We start from the raw sequence: 25559 nt of genomic DNA on the forward strand, positions 1-25559 counted from the left end.
AGAGCAAATTTCCCCTCCCTGCTGTTAAAGCCAGGACTCCAGGCTGAATCTGAATAGCTAATACCTTCATGCCTTGTTCTGTTACCTCTGCAACAAGATGTTAAGGGAAAGCTAAGGCACAACATGTTAATACTCTGGAGTTCATCAGTGAGTTTACTGGCTCATTATTCTCTAAATTCATTTGATCATAGGATATTTGTATTATGACAGGATAACAGGCTGGAATGGACCTCAAGAGATTTCTGATCCAACTTGCTGCTCAAAACAGGATCAGCTATGAGATCAGACAAGGTTTCTCAGGGCTTTATGTGTTCTGGCTATGGAGAATGCACAGCCCCACTGGGCAAATTGTTACAATGTTTGATTGTCCTCATGGTAAATTTTTTTTTCCTTACATCCAGTCTGAACCACTCTTGCTTCAGCTTATGCTTGCTGTCTTCTGCCCTCCACCATGCAGCACTGTGAAACAGACTGGCTCCATTTTCTCGATAGCGTAGTCGTGGCCAGGGCAAGGCTGCTGTTAGATCTCCCCAAAGCTTTCTCTCTTGTAGACTGAACAAGCCCAGTTCCTCCAGTCTCCCCTTGCAAATCAGGTGCTCTAGTCTCTTGACCATCTTGGTTGCCCTCTGCTGAACTCACTCCAGTTTACCAGTATCTTTCCTAAAATGGAGGAGCTTGAAACTGGACACAGCCTTCCAGTTGCCTCCTGAGTAGAGACCTCGTGAGTACTGAGCAAAGGGGAACAGTTACTTTTGATCCTGTTAGTATAGCTCAGGAAGCTGTTGGGTTTTTTTATTGCCAGAGTACGCTGCTGGCTCACGTTCAGCTTGCAGTCTGACAGGACTCCCATGCCCTTTTTTGCAGAGCCCTTTCACCATTTCTGTCTAGCAGTTCCTACTGTCCAAAGCAAGTCTTATGCTCATAAAAGCCAAATTCCTGTCAACGACATCAGCTGTGCAACCAGACTTTGACCTGTGGAATCTGTCTGCTCCTCCCCAGGCCTTTCCTCTGCACTGGCAGGACTCAATGGAACACCACCTGAGCCTCCATGCCTTTGACCCTCATTCCCAAAGCCATCCAGTCACTCCTGATAAGCTTAAGGTTCCTGCCCCAGATGTATTAATACTGCCAATGTAATTAAGCAGCAAGAGAAATAGTGCAAAGGTCAGACAAGCCTTGGCAGTTTCTTTGCAACACGCTGGGTCTGAGTCCCCAGAAAGTCCCAGACCTCCCTAAACAGCAAGTAAGATCAGGAAATCTGGCCTTCTGTACCCCCAGAGGTGAGTCCCACACAACTACCACTTGTGACTTCCTCTTGGTGCTAATGCATGGCTCATCAGGTGGCTCTGTTGCCTCCCCAGGGATGGCTTTCTCTCCCTTACCTGCTACCAGCACACTGAACCAGTTCTGCAGCTGCAGATCTGCCATCCTCCTCTTGCCAGGAGTCATAAGCCACCTGTCTCTCCCTGTCTGGGACTCTCCATTTGCCCCACAACTGACCATGGTCTCTGGCTGCCCTCTCTCTGTGCAGTTACAGGTTCAGGCTTTTGTCTCTGCAGGATCTCTATGAAGATGCTGACAACACAGTTTTTAGGTTCCCTCATCCTGTGCAGTTTGCACCCTTTTGCCCACAGCTCCTTATCTTGGCAAAATATCTGCTCATCTAGCGTACACCTCCTGCAAGCAAGGACACCGTCTTCTCCTGCTCCTGCCTTTGGGAAACGCACCAGATACTCTCTGCAGCCTGAGATCTGGAAAGGTGTATCCTCTCACTGGAGATGTGACTTGAATAGCAGCCCCTGCTGTGCCAGGGGTAGTTGCTCCATTTGGCGCTGGGAACTGTGCTCTGTGGTGCAACACTACTGTTGATGAGTCCCACATGGCCTTCAGCAGATTTCTGGCCCCCTTCCATGGGCCTTTCTGAGCAAACTGCTGCTTCTGAGAGCTGTGCCCTGGGACTGTTAATACTAGCTGAATGGGTACTTGACCCTCCCTTATCAGGATCAGCCTTCCCCAGCAGTACAGCATGGATCTGAGGACGCCAGAAAAAAAAGTCTCAGAAGATCCAGAAACAAGTCCCAGAGCTACTCAGCAAGCAGTGAGCACTGGCAGAGAACAGGAGACAGAGAAGCACCCCAGCTCCCCAGCATGTGCCCAAACCCATGAATTGCTACTTGTCCCTCTTCGCTGCTCCTAGTCGCTGTGTTCCCTAAAGAACGCTGCTGCTCCAGGATTAGGGTGGCTCCACTGTGAGGTCCCTTCGCATGAGGCTAGGAGGCCACTTGAACATGTCCTGACACCAATTCAGTGTGCTTGTGAACTCAATCCCACTGCGTGCATTGCCCTCACAGCAGTTAGGAGCCCGACACAGGAGATAGCCGCTCCAGGATGAGACTCTCCCCACACACCCCCTGCCTGTGCTCCTTCTTGCAAGACAAGGCTGCCAGAGCACCCCTAAAGCACTGGCCAGTTGCGGAAGCCATCACCACTCAGCTGCATCACTCCACAGCAACTGAAAACCCACGACAGGCACATCTTCTGTACCCCCAAGAGTCTTCTCATGAGACTCTAAGACTGTTCGAACACCTTCTGAGCAGGTGTCACTCAGCTCATCACTGTGGCTGCTGTCACATATGCCTGCCACTGGCATCACCCTTGTAACATCCAAAAGTCAATAGGATTCCTGGAGAAGTCATCACTTAATTTTTAAGACAGATTCATATTTTCTACTTTCCAACAGCAGTTGGTTTTAAAGAGGCTACATGGTTTTCTTAGCATCTCAGGCATTTCATTCTTAAACTTCTCAGACCCTTTGGGTGGAGAGTATAAGGGTTTAGACATTGCCGACATTAATAATTAATATTTATTAATAATTAATAAAATAATATTTTAATAAAATAATTAATATTTTTTTATTCCAGTACTTAATTTTGGATGCTTCACTCATGGATGAACGTTTTATCTTACTTAAATGAAAAGTGGAAAGACAGTCCCTTAAATGTCATTTTTCCTTCGTCTGGACTTAAAAAAATCTCAGCCACCAAACAAAAAACTATGTTATAAAAGCAGAGAAGTTACACATATAAGGTCACGCCGCGTCCTTCAATTGCACATACTGCTCCCACTGAAACGAAAAGGTTGCATGCACACTGAAGGGCAGGCTTTAGGTTAAAAGACTGATATCCTGTTTAGACTAAGACAGTGATAGGGTAAAAATGTGACCAAATATTTTTCTTGTATCTTTTTACAGTATCCACGTAATTCTCTGGGCAGAAGGGTCAAAACAAAATAAAACTCAACATTTCAAAGCTCTTCATAGGCTAATAAAATAAAATAAATGCCAAAACTCATAAGTTGTAACAAACTACTATGAGATGGAGAAAATATTGGTAAGAAAAATATTTCTAATCCAGAATACCAAATAGACTCTCACAGATGGCTATGAGGAAAGAAGAATTTAAATACAAGAAGAATGTGCTTTAAAATAAAGTAGAATAATAAACGGACATTTAATAATAAAGCAAGGCCTAAGATTAACTAAACCATGCCATGTGAAAGGTTATGAAAAGACTGTGAAGGAAGAACAGTCTTTGACAGGGGCATGTGCAGTTCTCATTGCTATCGATAGAATTTGTACGCATATATCGGAGACAATGGGGTTCATTGTATATAGCAGAATTCACAAATAATGAGAAAAGCTCCAGAAAAATGAGGAGCGATGATTTACCATTATCATTCCTTCAGCCCTCTGACTTCACTGGTAGGCACTGCCTTATCCAGTTTACATGGGACTGAAGATCTGTGTGATGAGTGCACTCATATTCTTTGCATACCACCAGGAGGCAGGTTGGGTATCATGAACTGCCCATGACAGATAAAACTATTGCCATCACGTCCTCTCGGGTTTCAGAATTAATTGAAGGATTTGCATAAAGTGTACTTTCTTAAAACGAGGAGGGGTCTCCCAGACAACAGAAGCTGTGAGTATCTGCTATCTACTTCTTGCCAGTAAAGGATTATAAACTTCAACTTAAACACCCAACGGTTTTGAACACAGCATTCTGACATATTATGTCCAAAGCAAAGCATTTGGGGATTTTAGTGGGGTTTCAGTTCTTTCAGAAATGGGTACATTCTTGACATTTTGTCCCAATGTGTGATGAAAAATATTTCCAAATCTTGAAATTTTTCACAGAACTGAAATTAGGTTTGCCAGCTTGCACTAGTTAGCACTACAGCCATTTCAAAGGAAAATGCAACTATTTACTGTAAGTATGGATGAGAACACATATTTTAGGACACAAAGGGCCAAAGTAAATTTAAGCTGTTGTTTTTAACAACAAACAAATATTTCCGTAGTCACAGGGAGTAAGCCCGGGGGGGCTGGACACTGTTTGCACGTACAGAGCTCAGAAGTGCACCCTGATGCAGTGCTTGGAATCACTCCTGCTTGTAGGTTCATTGCTCAAGGGAAGGAAGGAAGGAGCTCTGTGAATGCCTGTGACATCTTACATCTCTAACGTCACTACCACATAAAGCAAAAACCTTTGCCCTGCAGCATACAAGAGGTTTCTCAAAACCCCGGTGGGTAAGACCCATTTTTCTATGGCAGCTGAGCTGCTTGTTGCATTTAGGGAGATTCTTGGGGCAATGCCACATGCAGCTGTTAGAAATGTTTCTACTTAGCAACTGCATCAACTCTTTTGAGCCTGTCAGCACCACAGCAGTTACATACTTTCTGTCTCCTGCAGTACACCTTCATCAAGCTAGCTCACACGCCAACACACAGCTTTGGCTCAGGAGAATGAGGCAATGCCTTTGTCAGGACCCCACGTGCCCTAATAGGACCTTGGTTGGCCTTCCTGGGGATGCCACCCACACCCTCTGCCCATCGGATCAGGAGCCCCATTTAAGCTCAGGCTGCAGCAGGTGACCTGGGCTGTCTCTGGCTAACCCTCTCCCTTCTTCCCTCCCTGAAGGTGTCAGATGGTAAGTGTTTTAACTGCATAGTACCCTATATTTTGTATATTTACTGTTAGAGTTGCTTATTAAGTCAACCTGAAATAATTCACTGTTAAACTACAAAAGAAAACCCCCTAGAAAATAGCAGCCTTGTAATGCATCACACTCTATCAGCCTTTTAGGGTGATTTTGTCAAGAAGCAAGTTATGTATGCAGTAATACATTAGTGCTGATAAAGGTCAGGATGTTAACAGAGACATAAATTGAGTAACACAGCACCATGAGATTTCAGTGCCATCCACCAAGTTTTCCTAGTTTGTGACATGTAAAGTTTCTTAGTAAGTCAGCATATTAGCATTAGTACTGCAAGAGGTCATTTGATACTGCTATCATGTCTGGCTATTAAAAGCACATTACAAAATATTAATGGCCAACATTTTCATTCACCTAGTGAAACTTCTTCTGCACATAGCACTACTTAGAAGATGACAAAACTTACTCTTTTTATTAAAAAGTAACATTAGTCATGTTTTTAAAGTAACCTGATCTATTTGGGGTCCTGAGAATGGAGCAGAACAGCTTATGTGCAGGAGAAAAAATATGAGGCAAAATACTTCATTGCTGACAATTCCCCCCCTCCACCAAAAGCACTGAAAATAAGTAGTACTAATAACTAAAAATCCCAATTCAAGTATCAGTGTACCTTTTTCTTCTTCAGTTCCTAAGTTACAATTGTATAATTGCTATGGATAGAAAGTCGTGACTAATCTCACGGCTCTGAAGCTCGACTTGCAAGTATCACTTGGCACAAAAGATAACCTCCAATTTTCCTTCTGCATCAGTTATTTTTCACATTAGCAACTCAGAGCAAGGGATATAGCTTCAAGCTGTAAAATCTAGTTCTAGCTGTACATAGATAAAATTTAGCACCTGCTTGTCAAATTTGAGAATGAAATTTTGCAGAAAAGCCGCTTTGCAACTTATGACAACAAAATAGGGGGTAAGTATTAACAGCATGCATCCTTAGCTGCTTCTGTTTACTTTAAATGGGCAATGATACAGTTCAGTTAACAAAAATGTATTCCAGCTAACCTATTGTGGTATGAAGTAATTTTGCTTTATTTGCAGTATTTGAAGTAAGAGTTCTATTGTATTACAGAAATGCCAAGAGTTAGTCTACCTTTACTCACGCAGATCAGTACACAGTTTCTTAAGAACAACAAATCCCAAACACTACATGAAATTTTTTCTAAAAGTCAGATTTAGAATGCAGCTGAAAACATTCTTCCCAGTGAAGCGCAGGGCTGAAAAGCTGGGCCTGCTGGCAGACGCTGGAAGACTGGGCAGGAGACTGGAGCTGGCAAGTGGGCACAGCTCATCTGGCATAGCACATGGGCTGCTGGCCCAGTTAGGGCCAGGGCTCAGGTCTGATCGTGTCAGGTTTGGAGCTGAGGACAGCAGGGACTGAAGACCTATGTTTATCCTGGAAATTGCAGGGACTCTGGTGCTGACGCAAGCAGCAGCGGTGAAAGATTCACAGCAGATTATTGGGCATCTGGTGGTCACTGGACTGTAGTTAGCTAAAATGAGTGTTATGTTTAGGATTTAAGGCGGCAGAGCTGTAGGAGTTTGCTTTGCACTCTGTGAGGCTAAGAGAAGTAGTGTAAGAACTTGCTGAGGCAAGGGTGACTGGGCCCAGCTTAGCATTGGATGGCAAGGATTGTCACTGGTTTGAATTAATTTTAAGGTTACGATTTGGTAGAGTAAGGGCTGGAAGTTAGTTTTTACAATGGATCCTTTACAGCCTAGGGTGATATCTGACGCTGGGAACATGGGAAATGCTGAGCTGCTTACAGAAGTTCTAGGGCAGTGTAGATCCTGTGGTTACGGTCAATTCTCATACTGGAGTGAGCTGACATTTCAACAGCATTGTGTACTAGAATCTCATCCCTGCCTTGCTGGGAGACAGCATTTGCCTGCACTTGGGTTGGGAAGTATTAGTGGGTCTTACAGTGTAAACAGTACTTAATTCTGCAAGACCTACAGCAGTAGAAAATAGCTAATGCTGGGAGAAACAATGCCTTATCATAGGGCAATTATGGGCTGCTTCGCTATTATTAAATCTAGGAAAAAACAGTTAAATCATTTGCATAGGGGTCACAATTCACACAAATACTTGGACTGGCAATGACAACAAGTTACAAGCCTTTTAACTTACATTTGTTAAAAAACACTCAATAGCTTTGCCATCACTGTCATAATTGTCATCTTCCCGCCTTCATCTTAGAAAAACTGTTTGGCTTCATGATGCCAGTATATTAACATCCGTAAGTGAATACAAGAAGGCACAATTTTTCTATGCTAGGGAGTTCTGAGTGGCAAAATGACGTGTTACTTATGTAGATTTTTTCATATCTCCACTCAGTGTGTCCAGCTATTAACATCTTCATCTAATTTAACAATGCCTTTGCTCTTGTAGTATCTCGCACTGCCTTAAAAAAATGCGCTTGATGAAGCCAGACAACTGGCTTATCCCCATTTTTGTAATTTCAGAACATCTGACTGTGCTCATTGCATGAGGGTGTTTCAGAAGACAGATAATACTACAGCTATCACATGCATCTGTGCAAATGCTGATCATATTTTATGTCTTAGTCAAAAAAGGATTTTATAAGTCTCTGTAGCGGTTTTCCCATTTTCTTTTAATAACAAAACTGAAAGTTAATCTTTGCCTTTAAATCACTAGAACTGCAAAGTTGTCCAAATACAAAGACCATGGGAGCAAATACCTCACTAGTGCATCTCAGGAGACAGAGAATCTGTTCATAACATTTTTGTAAAATCAAACAATAGATGAGCTTGCACCTGCTTAATTTACTCTTCAAGCAGTATAGTGAAACTCAAAGATTTAAGCAGCTGAACAGTTTTATGATAGGTAATTGACAGTAATAATAATACTGTCAACTAGTAAGTACTATGCCCACAAGTATCTCAAGCAAGGAAGTCTACTGAAATACTTACAAACAGGTGATTTATTAATATTTAAATAGGTACATCATTTCATTACATAAGCATGGTAATAAAGTCCTTTGTGTTTCGATTTGTTGCAAACTGGTAGCTCAGAAGTAATTTTTAACTGAAGAGAAAAAAAAAAAAAAAGAAAACCAGGAAAATAATGATTCTTTTTTGCCTTGTTTAAGCAAGTATGGCCTCAAATGTGGAATATGACTTCCTTTTTAATGATCCACCACATATTTAAATTGAACACCTAGTTATACAGCAAGACTATTAATAATGAATTTATTAAAGTGTGTCAAGAGTCAATGTTTCACAATCTAAAGTAAAATTTTCAGCATGAAATTAAAGCTTTTTAAAATAACACTATACAAAGTACCCAACAGGTATTGCAGATTTCAAATATTAGTTGTATTATAGTCAACTACTTTAATGTCAAATAATTAAGTCTACAAAAAGTTAAAAACGTGCAGCAGTTTCTTGTAAGTCAAGACCTTGCTTGTAACCCATTAAAAAAAAAAAAAGTGCAAGGTGACAAAACTGATATGGCAAATGTAATGCATAACTGCAGCAGGCAGGATTGTATTGGATTGATTCACTACTGCTCATTAGTTGTCAGTATCAATTAAGACCCAGTCCCACCTCATATTCAAAGTGTGTAGAAACAAAGTCATTATGACTATTTAAAAGCTGAAAATACTTATCTTTGTGTTAAATGTGCAGTGCTTTCCCCAGGCTGCTAGGTTTCCTTGGGTTGCCCCAGAAAAAAAGGAGGGGGAAAAAAACCCACAGAAACAAACAGCCCAAGACCCCAAAAAATCCCACAGAAAATCAGCCAGCTTTCATCACCTTGTAAATTCTCTATACAGTATTTTGCTTTCTGTTTTTCTGTGTAGAAGTCCATCATAAAGCACTTTAAAGGTAAGAACAAAGTTTCACTTAAACTTCTTTCCAACTTTTCTATTCTTTGGAAAGCTGGTAAGTGGAAATACAATAAACATGAGAAAATGGGACACAAATTTATTCAGGAACTTACTAAACTGATCAACACACTTTTGTTCAGAAAATAATAATGTAGCACTCAGTGAGAAGGGTTGTCATTGAAACAAAAACTGGATGCATATGAAGCAACTTTTTAAATTTGTAAAAAGGTGGTAATCCTTTCTGTTTGATTGCCACACATGGAAGTTGGAAATATTTTTTTTAGACAGAAAGACATTATACTTTTAATTATTGCTCATACAGAACTCTAGGTACACAAGAGACGCAATGTTGTTTTCTTAATGTAGATTATTTGCCTACTCCTTTTGAAAAGGAGCATTTCTTTTAAGATTTTTTTGTTTCCATTCAGAACATGACATTCAGATAAAATCTGTTTGCTTCAAAAGAAAAATTGTTTAGTTTTCTTTTACCAGTGTGTTATGCATTTCAGTACTAGATAGAGCTGTACAAAGTTGTCAAAGTCAAAATAAAATCCTTGGCCTCATTCCCTCGAGAAAAGGAATGTGTACAAGATCCAAGATGAGAACAAAGCTCTACAAACAGTAAATTTAGAGCATATTTTACTCTGTTTCTGTTCAAAACTGTAGCAGTTCTGAACAGAGACCACATAAGAAATATTGGCTTTGCATACTCCTCACCCAAGAGGAAACTTGGTATCTTTACGGTTTAATATTTTTCTGAACATGTAGCTCAGTTCACACCCCTGTTTGTGTTGCATGCCAAATCTGAAAGGCGAGGTTTCTGCAACAGAACTGCAAGGGACACAGTTTGTGTGTTCCTTATGTATGGAGAGACAGTGAACTACCAGCAAAATGTTCCCTCTCTACTGCCAAGGGCATCTTAACTAAGGAGATGTTACAATGGTTCAGTTGAAAACTCCCTTAGTCTCCCCAACACCAGGTGAACATTGAAACTAGGACCAAATGAAAATTTTTCTTCCTTCTGTTAGTCCACTCTTAGACCTTTCCACTCCTCAGTGAGGTCCTGAGCTTCTCATAAACAATATTCATACAGCAACAACACCCACTCTGCTAATATCTAGACCTTTCCTAGCCTCAGAGAAATCTACGTGAATACCCCAATTTCTCCTTTTGGAAAGCAATCACTCCTTCCCTGCTTGCTGAGGAAAGTTTGTGTTCTCTAGTCTGTACAATGCCATTCTTCCCAAGGAAAAGTGAGCATATTCCTCCTATGAAGTATGTAATCTCAAACTCTTTTGTATATGTTATCCAAAGACATAAATGGTCCTTATCTTGATTCCACCATAAACATTCTTTTCACCAAGAACATTTTTGAAAGCTCATAGACAGTGGAAGTAGTCCAATAGTACAAGACCAAAAAATACTTATTTTTTAAAAAAAATGAGGAGATCTGTCTTTTGATTAGGTTGTTTTGTTGGGGTTTTTTTTGCCTAAGTTCCCTTGTCCCTGAAGAATGAATGTCCGTAATAGTTCATTAACTTGCCAGCTTTGCGCAGAGTATCAACAGGACAGTCTAAGGCAATCCCTGAATATCAGATCGTCTCTCCCTAGATTACATTACAAAGAATATATTATTACGTTTGGAGAAAAATAGAAAGAGAAATGAAAAATTACACCATGTCCTTTGGATGCATGGTTTGGAATGTCTCTGCTCTGCTTAGTTGGCAGAACCAAGACTTGAAACTAGTGGACAGCTTCTGCAGTGGTTGAAATTGTGAACCAGTTCTTAGAAGAGCTGCACCCCCAGGCATGGCCTTCCTAAGGAAGAACTGCTATCTGAAAGAGGAGTAAGAAATCCCACCTGAATACATACCTCCTGTCATTTTTAATCTTGGTAGTTATTTTAATAGACATAAATTTCAACTTCTCTGCTATGAGATGCAGTTTGTTGCTAAAAAGCAGCCCGTTGATGGATAGTTCTAGAAAGACTCAATACTTCATTAATCAACAAAGAAACACATTCTTATAGTGGCTCTTCTGTGTGAAATGAGCATGACAGGTAATTTTTTAGAACTTGTGCACACCAGCTCATTTCACGACATAATTTTTCTGTATTATATACCTTTAAGGACTAGTTATTGTATAATAATTGCATGATAATTGAGAATGCACTTTTCTATTGGCTTTAACAACCACATGTGATCATGAATGAGAAAATGATGGGGGTAACTATATGCTTGTATTAGGTGCATCTAAATCACAGCTAGTTTTATTTGAAATATGACAGCTTAGCAAAGAAGAAAATTTTGGCTTCTTCTACAAGAGTTCACAATTCTGTATATGCCAAACATGTGGGCCCCAAACCAAACTTGTCCCCAAGTTCATTCTACTCTTCTCTGTCTCCCCTCTGCTTTCTCTAAGCTATCAACATAGAGCACTTCCAACTCCTACACCAAGAGGAAAAAGAAAAATTAAGAAAACAATGCTATCAGCCACAGGTTAAGAAAATAAGCAGAACTCCCTCAAGCAGCTGGACTTTCTGCTTCTCCCTTTCTGGCTTTGAAACCAGTCCAGGGTCCTGAAGTGGTAAGGAGAGAGCATGGCTTGTCTCCCAAGGCAGTGCTACTACCACAGAGATGTCCAGAAGCGTGGCCAGGGCCACGGATGCTCTTTCAAGCAGCGCAGGAAGACAGTGGAACAGGCATCACAGTTTTAGCTGTTCAAGCTCCCTTCCAACCCAAACCATTCCGTGATTCTATGATCAAATCAACATATGAAGGTAAGAGGCCATTAGATTTTATCCACATACCTGTACATAAATCTTAGACTTCAGTAAAATGTTTCCATTCTCCACAGATTAAGCTGTTATGTCCCATGCAAAAACAAGGCTTTGGCTCTCAGTAGTGATAGACGCTGGCCAAGCCAAGATGAAAGATGTCGGCAGTCAAACCATGCCAGTAACTACTGAAGGAAGCAAAAAGTTCTTGTCAACACATGCCAGACAAAAAACTCCCTCCCAGTTCTAAAGGTAAGGATTAGTATGAGCCTAGTAACCACCCCAGCCTTGGAAGTACCTCAGCACAGGCACTTGCATCACCTTAACTTCTTTTCTAATAAACAGTATTAGTCCTACATTGTAACTCCTCTGCAGTTCTGTTTTTCTGATCCTTCTTTCAACTGTCTCTAGGAATTTCCGAGGTTGGACAAGGGCAAATATGAAAGGGTAAGGGAAAGATTAAAACTGTTTCCTGGAAATTATCCAACAATCACTTTAGCAGCAATTCTTATTAAAAAGAATATACAAAATCAGGGAATGAATAATCAAACTACTGCACAACTGAAGTAACATTCATCATAGTTGTGTTGAAAATAAATTGTGTTAGTCAGTTTCTTCCTGTGAGAGAGTAAGACTTAGGGTAACAAGCTTTGTGCATAAGGAAGAGACAACAGATGTCATATATCCATCTTTTGTAGAGTTTTTGAAACTGTCTTACATATCTCTAGCTTGCTTATGCAAATGTTACCTACTCCAAGGAAAATAAGCACATCGATGGTATAAAACCAGTGGAAAACCTATTTAGAAGTAGCTATCATTAATTCACTATCAATAAGAAAGGCTGTATCAATGTGACATTTGCAGGAGTCTGCGCTGGCCCTGATACTACTTCATGCATTATTTATTGAACTGGGGTTTACAATGAAGAGGAAGCTTTTTAAACTGGCAGTTACACCAGTCTGTGAGGAACTGCAAGTGTTTTGGACAGGAGGGCTGTAATTCAACATGATCCTGATAAACACGAAATAAATCTGAAAAAGGAGACTGCAATGCAGTAAGGACATGTGCAAGACTTAGATGCACAGCAACAAGCATGCTTACAGGTTGAGGAATGTTTAGCTGGCATCTCTGCTGAAAAGGATCTGAAACTACAAGGTTGACAAGCTGTATGTGAGTCAACAATATCAATGTCGTTAGGGAAAAATCATACATTACTATCCTCCAGAAGACTGGCAAAGCCATTATTTTACCTTTTTCAACACTAAGGCCTTACCTGCAACATCTCATTTAATTCAGGCACACTTTAAAAGATATTTGGACCAAATCCAGAGCATAACAAAGAGCAACAGACATGGCTGAAGGTCTCTAAAACACCATCTATGAGGACAGACTGAAAGCACTAAGATTTTTCAGGCTGGAGAAAAGACTAAGGGGGGGAAATTGTTAACTGTTCAAATTCTGAAGAACACTTCTCTTGACTGATACAAAAAGGAAGACAATAATTTACTCTCCCTGCAGAGAACAGGAGTAGTAAGTCCAAATGGCAGCAAAAGGGGCATTGTTAGGAGAAACAGAGACGTGATTGTCCCATCCTACTCAGCGCTTGCCAAGCCACACCTGCAGTACTGTGTACAGTTCTGGTCCCCACAACTCAAGGAAGATGCTGACAGCCTGGAGAGGGTCCAAAGAAGGGCCATGAAGACGATTACAGGGCAGGAAATCCTGCCCCATGAGGAAAGACTGAAGGAGGTAGGTCTTTCCTCCCTAGAGAAAAGAAGGCTTAGGTGGGATCTCAACACAATATTCCAGTACTTAAAGGGTGGCTACAAGGAGGACAAGAGGCTCTGTCCTCACAAGGAGAAGGGAAGGGGCAATGGGTACAGGTTGCACTGAGAGAGGTTTCATCTTGGTATAAGAAAGAAATTCTGAAAATCAATCACTGGAACAACCTCCCCAGGGACATGGTAGGGTTCCCACAACTGGAGGCTGTCAAGACGTGACTGGACAGGGTGCTATATAAGCCCATCTAGATATGCTCCCTTTCACATGAGAAATCGGCCCAGATGATCTTTTGAGGTCTTTTCCAACATGGGTTGTTCTATGGTTTTGTGAACTTTTTAAGTGCAAGGGTAACAACACAGCATGACGCAGTGTGTGAAGAGGCTGTGGAAACTCCAGCTCTGGAAGATTTTTTAAGAACAGTCTGCAATGATACAAGTATAATAAGGCCCCTTGCCTTAAAAAGGAGCAAATAAACCTCAGGCCACTTCACAGTCCTGTGTTCTATGATTCTAGGGCAAGTATATCAAATTCTCTCCACAGCTCATTTCATTAGAGCCAGCTGCTGCAACTACTAAAAGTGGTAAGTAGAATTAATTCAATGAGCTAGGATGAGATAGGCAGGCTCTATCAGGTCATTAAAAAGTTTAAGTTTGGGCAATGCAAACAAAAGTTGAGAGCTATGAAACATCAACATTGCATAGTTATGTATAATACACAAAAAATGATAGTGAGAAATTAAAGTGATTTCATATCCATTCATTAGTAACTGTTCTCTGGCTTTATCCAGTAATGCAGAGAAGTGGGCTGCGGTGTGGAAATGGAAAACCAAAACCATTTAGACAAGACAAGGTGATTCAATAAGCAGTGTAAGAAAGCTTCTGAGAGTTGTGGTTACACAAAAATAACCTTTTAATCCCCTAAGGTTCTCCAGGCCCAGAGACATGTACAAGTAGAATAATTGAACCAAGCACTATAATGTTGAAATGGAGAATGATGGAAAATTACTGTATCTGATAGGTAGAACCTGACTAGCTATGATCTTAGGAAAGATGGCTAATAATACAGACTACAGACAAGGAATAGTTTGTAAAACCATAAAAACACCTAGCAAGAAACCTTGCCCATCAAAATACCAAAGAGATGGAAGTAACAATAGTATCTAGTAAGTATTTCAGGAGCAAATCAATTAACATTGATACTGTTATTTTCCCAGTATATTTGCACTATGCAAAGTAGGTTTTTTGACTGCTTTACGTACCTGAATGTGGTATCCTTGCCCTGATGTGGTCAGGTTGCTATGTTCTTGTTTTACAAGACTTTTTTGCAGTGACAGGAAACCAGTGGCAAAACACATGGGTATTAAGTTCTACGTCCTGAAGCAAAAGACTTATCTCTATTCTTTTGCAGCAACAAGAAAGAGTAGCTGCCTTTAGATTACCTAGCTTAACAGAAAGAGGATACTGAAAGACCATAAGAAGAAGCTGTATCAAGCAAGGAAAAAAAAATGCTGCAAGCACAGAAAAAGGAGGCAATACCACATTAAGTAAAAATACTGAGTGCATTCCCAGAGTAGACAGAGAAAGCCTGAGAGAAAACCAGAGTGCAGAAGGAAAAGAGGGAGGGATCAAGGACAATTCCTAGATTTCTGGTCTCAGAAACAAAAGAATCAGAAACTGGGAAAAGAAAAACTTTTTGCCAATAATTTCTTTCTAAATGAAGTAATGTGTGTACTGAGCAGGTAACAGAATCAAGACAGACATGTAAGTAGGAGTTAGAAAATGTAGACTTGATAAAATGTGCATAGAAACAATGGCTAAAATAGATACCAATTATGCATTGTGACAGGGTAAAGATATATGAAAACACCTGCCAAGAGGGGATTCTTAAAGATATCTAGAGATGGGGAGAGAAAGTTGTAAAGTGAGCCAACACTGAAAATTGAACAGGTAGGAAAGTATCTTCAGTCAGTTCCTGGCTTCTTGCTCAACACAACAGGCAGAAATGGGAGAACAGACTTAGATCTTGTCTATGTTGAATATCTCAGTTGCAGGATTTATTTTTTTTTTTAATTATAAGCACCTTTAAAAGTCATTTGTGTTCTTGCTTTGCACAATTCTTGAGGAACATTTTATAAAAAATAATGTGTTTGTTCTTTTTGCTCTCAATCATCAAACCATTTGGATGCTTAATTAGTCATTTTCTTCACTAAGTTTCATTCTGAGTTCACTTTACACAGAAATGGATCTGAAATGTCAACCTACACTGACTTCTGAAACATCTTTATAAACCTCATGTAATTTTGACAAAATAGTGCATTTAAGACAGAAAAGTTAAAGCTGAAGTTTTAATTTTTGCTGGACAGATATCAAAAACTAATTATACCACAGTACCAGCACATCACTCTTGATAAAGGCAGAATTACCAAGTAACACAGTGCCCATCACTGCAGAAATTAAGTGCATGTTAATGTGGAATGCAGAATTTCAGTTCAAAACTAAGATGAGACTTCTCATGTTTTTTGTTCCCAGATTGTGTCACAACAAAATGAAACCCAGAAAAAAAAACATATCCCATCTTTCCTGGAGTTTGAATACATTTTGAAAGTCACTACAAGGTGTCTCACTTTTGACTGCTATTTAGAAACAGTCAAGCCAAGCTGCTCTCTACAAAAACTAAATCCTTCATATGCATTGGCCAAGCACAACACATTCAACTGGATCACCCAGAGTCCACCTAGAAAGGCAGACTCTTGTACTTCGGTATCGGTCCAAAGCTTTATTATCCTTTGCTAATCACAAAAGGATGAAAAAAATCAATGGCTTTGATATAAAAATATAAACTGCTGAAAACAGTAATGTTTTTGATAAATATGGCTTGCAAAATTGCCATGAAGACAAAGAGATTCATATTATTTCATTTACCTCTCAGATATCTTCAGTAAAGCTCTAGTAAGACCCCACAACAGATTGATTAGAAACAGATAACAGGGACACACAATAGCACATTTGCAATGAACTATTAAAGTATTTCCCAAGTTAAAAAACAGCAACTCTTTTGCTGACAAAAATAGTGATTCTTACTCAAGAAATCACTGGAAGCATGGAAAGAGATGAACCTTAATAAAATACTAAAGGACAAAATATCTCAGTGAGATAAACAATAATGATTAAAAAGATAGGCTTGAAGGCTTTGTAAATAAGAGTTATGAGAACCTGCCACAGGACTATGAACTCAAGTCTCCAAACTGACCTGCTAAAAATACATAAAACCCTTTAAAAGAGAGAAAGGATACCAGCTGAAACACATCACAAGTACATTTTAAAGAATAAATGGCTTTTTAACAAAACTATTGTGGCAGGTAGTCCACAAATAAAAGACATATCATAGGACACAATAAGGAAATTCAGGAGATACATAATTTTTTATTGAAGCTTATAGTATAGTTAATAAACAGCACAAAAGGAAAACAATGTAATTAAAATGTATGCAAAGATGCACTAACCATACAAGGGGTACAACGGAATTTTGAAAAGTTAAGAAGCAATAATGCTGCACTTAGTTGCAGGCAAATTCTAGCTCCAATAGCCAGTTTCCAGAACACTTCAGAAAAATCAGACTTAATTACATGTGCTATTACACTGCCATCGTGTGGCAAGGTACCTGCAGCTTTCTGTAAACATAATACAATTTTCCAGATGATAACACACTTTCAGAAAGACAAGACTTAGCACTCTTGTTCTGAAGACACGAAAACAGACTTAGCGATACCTCAGGAGATATTGCTCAAGGAACACTAACTCTACTGAAATCTCAATCAAAATTTCGCTTCAGAGGGCTCATGACCTTATTGTCCGGAAGAACATTTTGAATCCATGACTTCTGAAACCTTGTTTTCTGGCAGTTAAACAGAATGAGTTTATCTTATTCTTTTCCTCGTGTTGTAAAAATATAACACATTATTATAAATAGATTATCTAGTATGTTGAACAAATTCTACACAATCTGAGATATGAGGGAGTGTTGCTGTGACCCTCCTATTTAACCAGCCCATTTAAAATGAAAAATAAAATTAGAAATTTAGGAATCTTACATTTCCTATTAATACCAGATCCTAGGATCTGCTGCTTCGTAGTTCCAGCCTTGCTCCAAGTCTCTCTGCATTATCACAACTATGGCTTAAGTTCCCTAAAACATTTCAAAATCCTAAACTGGAAACATCTTCAAATAGAAAAAAACCGTAGGTTTCTTCATATATTTTGCTGAATACAAGAATTTTTTACTCTTGGCCTACAAGTAAAAACTGTAGTGAACTGTGAAATAAGTCTTCTGCATTATAGAATTTTGGGCCTGAGAGAACTGTCACCCAAAATAAGGTTATAAAACAAACAAAAAAAAACCCCACATGGCAATAATTGTTTCTTGCACCTACTCAGAAAAACACTTTAAGATGGTAACTATGGCTCAACAAAGTCAATGAGGATAAAGAACGTTCTTAAACACATGCAAAAGCTCTCTTCTGGGAAAGGACTGAGCACATTACATGCTTATGTATCCCCCTGAACTAACAGCACTCTCTTTAGGAATAGGAGGCAAGTCAAGGATTGAACTAACATGGATATCTTTTCAGCTCAAATTGTTGAAGTTCTCAGAGAGAAGGCCACAGAAATGCACAGAAATGCCAAGGAAGCACGTACAGACATTGATAGTGCCAATATCTGCATATTTAGGAAATACCAGCTTTACAAAATAGTTAGACATTATGACTTACTTTCAAAGTACCACAAATTTGGTATGCAAGATACAATAATCTCAGGATGCAGAACACCTTGCACAACAGGGCTCAAAGTTTATTAAAGAAGCTGGTGATTGACTTTAAATTAATTTTTGTGACAGTTCTTTCTCTTATCACTATCATGAAAATTCTCCTATGAGGTGACCCATCAATTACCCAAGCTTCAGCTTATGTCAGTCAGATAATTTGCTGAGAATACCCAATAACAGAAACTGAATTATATTTGACTGTGAAGAGAAAGTAACCCCTGAACAGCTACATAATTAACTTCTGCCAAAATAGCATCACGTCTTTACAGCTGAGTTGCCCAGCCCCAAGTCCTGTTTCTATTTTGTACACTCAAGTGACACCTAGAGGTTGTTCCCCGCATGTGATACATTTACCCGTTTGTTCAAAGTTAGGCTCCGACAAGAAGCTCGATCCATTTTTCATCATCCTGGAATTCCTGCGAGATTTGCAGAATATATCTGCTATCTACAAACTTTCTACCTGTACGCTACAATATGTCGTCATTCTGCATGTCCCTTTCTACTTCCCACACATAGCAAATACAAGGTAAGTAGTGGGAAGCCTTCTATATACAAGCCCTTGGAACTGAAAAATCAGGTGAGCGCATGCTTTTCAATCTATTGAAAAACTCCATGCATCCATAATAGCTGTTCTATGTTTTTCAAAAGTCTTTGTTTTCTGCTTCCAGCAGAACAGGATTTGAACACTTGTCTATGCTTTCGGGCAGGATGTTTTTCATTTGGAATCTGCTTTCTTTTCTTTAGTCTGTTCCACTGGCCATCAGTACAGACAAAACTCATTCTGCTATTTTTGGGGCTGTCAAACTTCCCAGGCTGGATTTCTTAGATGCTGCTCCTGACTTCCATTGCCATTGTAATAATGAGCAAGGCTTAAATCTTTAAAAAACATATTTCACTGCCAGGAAATGAAACAAAAGATATTTGTGACACTGATGTTGGAATACATATTGCAACGTTTTTAGCTGTAATGGAAGTGTGATTAGTAACCTTAAGAACGGCTTAATATCATGGTATGCACTATGCAAAGTACATAAGAAGAACTGCAAGACATAGGACCTCAAAGGAAGGGGGGGGGTGTGTGTGGTGTGAATCTTCACATCAGCATGTAAAATCTTGGCTTACAGTAGCTCTGTATCTGAAATACTCTTAACTCCAGAATAGCGAGTTTTACCTATCCCAGGCTGCAGGTACCAAATTTAATATACACTTATATTCTTGGTTTTATCACAGAATCTAGTCTCTATGACTAAGAGAGGCAGTGTTTCCTTCTGCCTATTCCCCCCAAAAATCCAACTAAACAAGTCAGCTGAAGAGGAGAGATGGAATTCTCCTCCAGCATTGAAAATGGACCTGATCATTACTCGCTTACAGAACTCAGCTTGAAAAAATCCTTCAGATCTTTCATAGGTGTAATGGTCACAGAAGGTCTCATAAAACAAGTAATCCTGGAAACTTGACACAAGTTTGTACTAATAATAGGAAAACTTGATGTCTAGTGCCAGTTTATTTAGAAGGCCTTATAGCCCATTACTGCTGCTGACATAACAGCCTCCCAGCTGCCATATGCCACTCACTCTGACAGGCTGCTTTCATCCAAGCCCTGGAGGATTTACATGATCTTACCTTTTAACAGATTTGAAAAGAAAGATCTTTCTTCAGTCTTGCTGTCAGAAAAGCTTTCTGACAATAGCCTCACCATTTACCTTTCCAAGAATTACAACCCTACCTATCCTGAGATTTTATACGGTGGGCACGAATGCACATTTTAGTCTTTTGAGATTCTCATTTAACCCCAATCCTAATCCTCACTGGAAGCATAATTTCAAGACTGACAGCAGTCTTCAGAATTTAGCATAAAAGATTAATCACTTTTCAGTTCAGCCTGCCTCACTTTCCACAAGCCTGTTGGTTTGCCACATCCAGAAATATATTCTTATGGTGCCTGCTGTTTCAACTATTAGAAGAAATTTAATCATAATCTGAAAGCCTCACCCCAGTGAAGGGAACTCCACCTCTCATTTAGCTACGAGTCTGCACCAGAAAGCCTTCTTCCTAAATTATCGGCATACAGGGTCTAGCAATACCATTAGCTTTACAGTCCCTTCCATCTCAACTGTACAACTACCCACAACATGAACAAAAATGAGTGACTCTGCTTCCAAAAATCCTGCCTCAAATTCTCCTTGTTTCAGTTATTACATTACCTGCACTAGCCTCAGAGGATACAGGACTACCTCTTCAGCCCTTACTCTCCAAAATCCCAAAGCTAATTCTAGGCTCTTCCCTCACCTGCGAATAGTATTCTATTGTATGGAAGATATACTACTACACACCCTCAAACTCTGTCACTACAGCCCTCTCCCTAGCAGTGTGGCCATGGGAGGGTCCAACAGTGTAATTCCTTTTTTTTTTTTTTTTCTTCCTACTCCAGAGAGACATCTCTGGTGGCACTGCAGACTGTGCTGGAATATCTGTGTATGTGCACAACATGTAGGCTTCTGTTTACTGAGGACAGTGCTTATGCAGCACTGTACCAGGTAAATGCAGAACTGCGCAAGAGAGCTCTCATGTTACTGTGCAAGGTGGCACGTGGAAAGCTTTTTGGAGTCTGTCTTCACCAGTCACTGTCCTATAATGGGTTCTCAAGAAAATTTCTAGTTTTCAGTACAGTTTGTCAGATCACAGCTGACAAGCTACACATGGACCTATTTGTTTCTTGACTGTACTGGAATTGTTAGGATTGCCATTGCCATTTATAAAGAAAGGTACTGAAGAAGCAGCTCTTCTACTGTATTCTACACAACTCGTGGAGATAATAAGCCTAGTCAAACAGAGATGACATCACAATAATCAAAAATCAGTATTCCCTTGGAGAACCATTTTGTCATATTCTCTACATTGAAAACTGGGGCTAGAATTTGAATGAGAGTTATGGTGTACAACCCCCACACACACCTACTATGGTTTGTTTTGGGGGTTTTGTTGGGTTTTTTTCTGAACACTGCCAGGCTACAGGCATAGAGTGGGCTGTAATCAGGAATGGTGTCCCTGTTAATGATTATATCAGAATCCATTATAGTTGTCCTACCTATACTGAAAATTCGGATAAAGCTTCAATCCTTTGCTGCAACTTGCTGGGACCACACCACTAAAATAAAGGTGGCCTTTGACTGTCTACCTTATGACTAGCCCCAAGACCATTTCATTTGTCTTGACTACTGTAAAAGCTAGCACTAAAACCGTCATATATAACAAATGATATCATAATCATGCAACTTAGGAAGGGACAACTGGATTTCAGTTTAGCTGGTCCAATCACCAGTTCAATGCAAGGCCTAATTAAAAGTGAGATCAGGTTGTTCAAGGCTAATATTTAATTGATTTTGGGGTTCTACCAAGGACAGAGATATACTAAAGGATTTAAAGCAGCAAAAGAAATGCTCAGGAGACATCTTTTTTTGTTTAATCGTGTTATGCCAAGGCCTTTTTATCCAGAACACCTGCCTTATGAAAAAAGAAAACCCCCTACCCATCTGTTGAGTGCGTGTAAGCATTTGAGAAAGCAAAGGACAGGGAGGTACCAGAGATAACAGGATATGTCACTAATAACACTTGAGCAACAAGGAAACAAGGATTCAGAGTATGTATTCTTCTGGCATCTGTGTAACTTTCAGAGAACTTGAAAGACACCATGCTTGGGCACACGGTCACAACCACAGTATCACAAGCATTAGCTCACCTCTAGGCTGTACAAATATATTGGAGTCAACTGAAGGCTAATTTTGCCCATCATCGCTTTTGAAAAGGTACAGCCATGTTCATCCAAAACCTGCATTAATTTCTCAAGCCTTTTAGTGTTTGAAGGAACTTGGACATCTACAACTTTTATTTATTCATTTTTACACAGAAGAAATAAACAAACAGTTTTTCCATGGCAGTAACGATGAGTTACTATTCCTAGAGAAAAAAACACCACTGCTTAAATTAGCAGCTAAATAAGATGGGAAATTAAGTTTCTGCAGTATCTGCATAGCTTCAGGACATCAATTTTTGCTGCCATTTACAAAAAGCCGATGTCCATCCCAAACATTTGATTAGACACCTCCCTGGCTCCAACCGAGGCCATTACCCAGAGACTTTACTCTTCTGCAAGCAATGCTGTTAATCTGAACATGAGAAAGCTATTTGTACTTTTGACATCTTTTTAGATGGATGATAAAAGTACTCCTGAAGGGCTCCCCTGTTTCTAAAGCTTTTCAATCCCTCTTTTTTCACTAAATTCCAGTTTCATGTTTTCAGTAAGTTTTTTCTGATCAGCTCATCATCCATGAGTGCAAAGCAACACTACAAACAGACCTGGAACACAGGAAGAAGTACTGCTAAGGACTGAGAGCTTTTTGTTTTGTAGCACACGTTGCCCAAAGCCTAACAATGACATCTGCAACGCGTGCAGCTTGTATATCAGCAGGCCCCTCCCGTTTCCTCCACGCAGTCACGTCGGGGCAGCGGGACAAGGCGACCACAACTTGCCCCTTTCAGCGCCAGCAAACCCGCTCTGCGGCGATGGTTACCGCGAGGAGCTGCTTCTTGGCTCCTGCCCACCCCAGCTCCGCCAGACACCGCCGGCCTGCACGCTGTCGCGGGCCCGGCGGCGGCAAGCACCCGCGCCTCCGGGCCGCGCCTCCGGCCGCCCCTCATGAGCCCCCGCCAGGGGAGGGCGCCTCCCCCGGGCAGCGGCGCAGCCAGCCCGCCAGGCCCGCGGCAGGGAGCGCCCGGGCAGGCGGCCCGGGACACTCGCAGCCAGCGTCCCTCTTGCCATAGCCCAACGTCCACCGCGGCCAAGGGCGAACAGAACCACCACCCGGCCCCACTAAGGGCGGGAAGCCGGCGTGCGGAAAGGCCGGGCCGGGCCGCGCATGCGTACAAGGACGGCGGACCGCCGCCGCGCCTGCCCGCCTGCCTCACCCCCGCCGGGCTGCCCCCGCGCGCAGGCGCTCTCCCCGACGGCGCATCCCTGCCACGGCGGCCGTCCGGCGGGAAAAGGCGCGGGTGCGCCGCCCGGCCCCCCGGCCTGCAGCGGGCTCTTCGCTCCCGCCCCGCCTCACGCCGTCCCCCACGCGCATGCGCCACGTGCGCTGTTTCCTTGGCAGCCGCGATTGTTTTCGGCAAAACCACCTGCGCGGCGCGGCGGGGGGGGCGCGCGGGGCGAAGGCGAGACCACTGGCGGGGGGAGGCGGGGCGGCGGCAGCCGGCTGTCCGCGTCGCTGCCACGGAGGCCGGACGGGGCCGACGTGAGTGATGCCCTCGCTCTGCGGAGGCGCGGCAGGCGGGAGGGTGCGGGGGCCGCGTCAGGCTGCGCCCGCGCCTCGGGCGGGGAGGCCGCGTGCGGCCGGGGTCCCGCCGGGCGCTGCCGCCGCTCGTCCCGCCGCGCGGCCCCGGGGGCGGGCAGGCTGGGGCACGCCTCCGCGCCGCTGCTCCCTCCCCCGGCCCCTTCCCCCCGTGCCCACCCGCCCCTTTCCCGCCGGCGGCTCCTTCCGCTGCCCGGGGCGGGGGGCGCAGCCGGGGGCTCGGTGGCCGTTACGCAGAGCGCGCGGTGGCGCGGCCGTTGGCGCGGGGCAGCGCCCGGGGACGGGCCTGTGGCGCGCGGGGCGGAGGGGGGCGGCTCTGCCGGGGCGCCGGGAGCGCGGGGACGCGCCGGGGAGCAGCGGGATCGGGCTCCGCACCTCGCGGGGCTGCTCAGAGTAACCCCGGGGGTAGGGCGGCCGGCCCGGGGAGGCGCCTGCCGTCTCCTGGTCTCGGCGCCCCGCCGTGGCACAGAGCAGCGCCGCGTGAAGCCGCGATCCCTTGCTGAGTTCCTGCCGCCCCCCCCCCCCCCCCCGCTCGGTACAAGCTGTGTTGTAGTTTCCTCCGGCGAGGCTGCACGGTCAGTCCGTGCCCGCGGCACGGGAAGGTACAGCCCTTCTCCGTGCCTGACGTGTCAAGCCCCAGAGCAGCGATGCCTCCCTTGCGTGCGGAACGTGCATCTGCACATTAAATGCAATTAATCTCATCGGTTAGTCCAGTTGCAGCGTGTGCTGGGAACGTTGCTTTGTATCTTTGCTGCTCATCATCATTCCTCTATGCAAAGCAAAATGCCGCTTTGGAAATTAAAATAGTTGGGGTGGTCTCTTGATGAGAAACCAGTATGATCTAAGATAAGGCAGATACTTAAAAAGTTGTAAACACTGAAAGTTGGCTGTATTTCCTTATACAGAAATAAAGTCCATAACTTTGTCATGAGGGCAGACGAGACTTTCTTGACCTGACCAGCGAAGGGTGCAAAATCTTTGGGGAAAAAACCCCAGCAGTTACTCTTTCTGATACCTTACAATTAGGAAACTCAGATGGGTAGTGCTTTTTTAACATCCTTTTAAATTAATGCGAACGCCAGGTTTTTACAGGCCCATCTAAACTGGTAGAAAGCCACTGCACTTATGGCAGTGTGTGTTTGATAAGCAAGTATATAGGTATTTGCACAGTAACGATAACGCTGTCTGTCAGTTTTCTGGGCTTAAATACTGAATTTTTATGAATAAAACCAGATTGGGTTTTGATGTCACATTTATCATTAGTGAAGAGGAACAGGTTTGACTCAGTGTTATTTTGCTGTATAATTCTGAGTGAAAGCTTTTTGAGATCTCAAAGTCATGATACCTGCAGATAGCTGAATTACAAAACCCAAGATTTTCCACTATGATGATGGATCTCATCTGAGAGATGGGAACAAGGCCTGACGTTATACTTGTTTGGAGCCACTGAAGATTTATATTCACTGTGATAAAATCAAAATGAGGAATTTAGTTTATGAAAATCCTGAAGAGTGCAATTATATTTTGTCAACTTGTTTTCCTAAATGATCCTAGTTAGGTGGGAAATTTGTCACTTCACATTCAGTAGTACAGATTCTGGATGTTCTGCTTCATTATAGTATAGGTTTGATTTTTTTAAAAACAATTTTTTTTCGGTGGCAGTGGTGTTGGTGTTGTGATCAGTAGGAGTGTTTTTTGTGACTAGTGGGCTTTGTGGTATGTTTTGCACAGAGAATTCCTGTTTTATGGACACAGAATATAGCAACCAACTATTGTAAAATATTGTGAAAAGAGCAAGAATTTAATTTAGAATCACATTTATAAATATAGTTGCGATATTAGATAAGAGCAAATTAGATTATTTTCAGGAAGGTACATAGTAATTCTTGGAAGTCTGGGCTTCATGATTTTGTTTTTGTGGTTATTCCTGAT

The 25559-nt window shown here is 41.9% G+C and overlaps 1 protein-coding gene and 1 long non-coding RNA gene across 4 annotated transcripts in view; both read left to right on the plus strand.

Annotated features, from left to right (window-relative positions):
• Positions 1 to 4907: 4907 nt before the first annotated feature.
• On the plus strand, positions 4908 to 12031 carry LOC121090769. The gene is made up of 3 exons (XR_005828717.1): positions 4908 to 4989; positions 11322 to 11679; positions 11757 to 12031. It is a non-coding gene; the product is annotated as an uncharacterized LOC121090769 (long non-coding RNA).
• Positions 12032 to 23503: 11472 nt separating this feature from the next.
• Positions 23504 to 25559, plus strand: part of AHI1 (Abelson helper integration site 1) — a 119890-nt gene continuing 117834 nt past the window's right edge. For 2 of the 3 annotated variants that reach the window (XR_005828474.1, XM_040598359.1), the window contains exon 1: positions 23504 to 23570. The gene's annotated coding sequence lies outside the window, so the exon portion shown is untranslated. Of the gene's footprint in view, positions 23571 to 23931; positions 24332 to 25559 lie in introns of those variants that run through there. The other variant, XM_040598360.1, reaches the window with a different exon arrangement.

Source organism: Falco naumanni, chromosome 6 (assembly GCF_017639655.2).
Source record: "Falco naumanni isolate bFalNau1 chromosome 6, bFalNau1.pat, whole genome shotgun sequence".
Lineage (NCBI taxonomy): Eukaryota > Metazoa > Chordata > Aves > Falconiformes > Falconidae > Falco > Falco naumanni.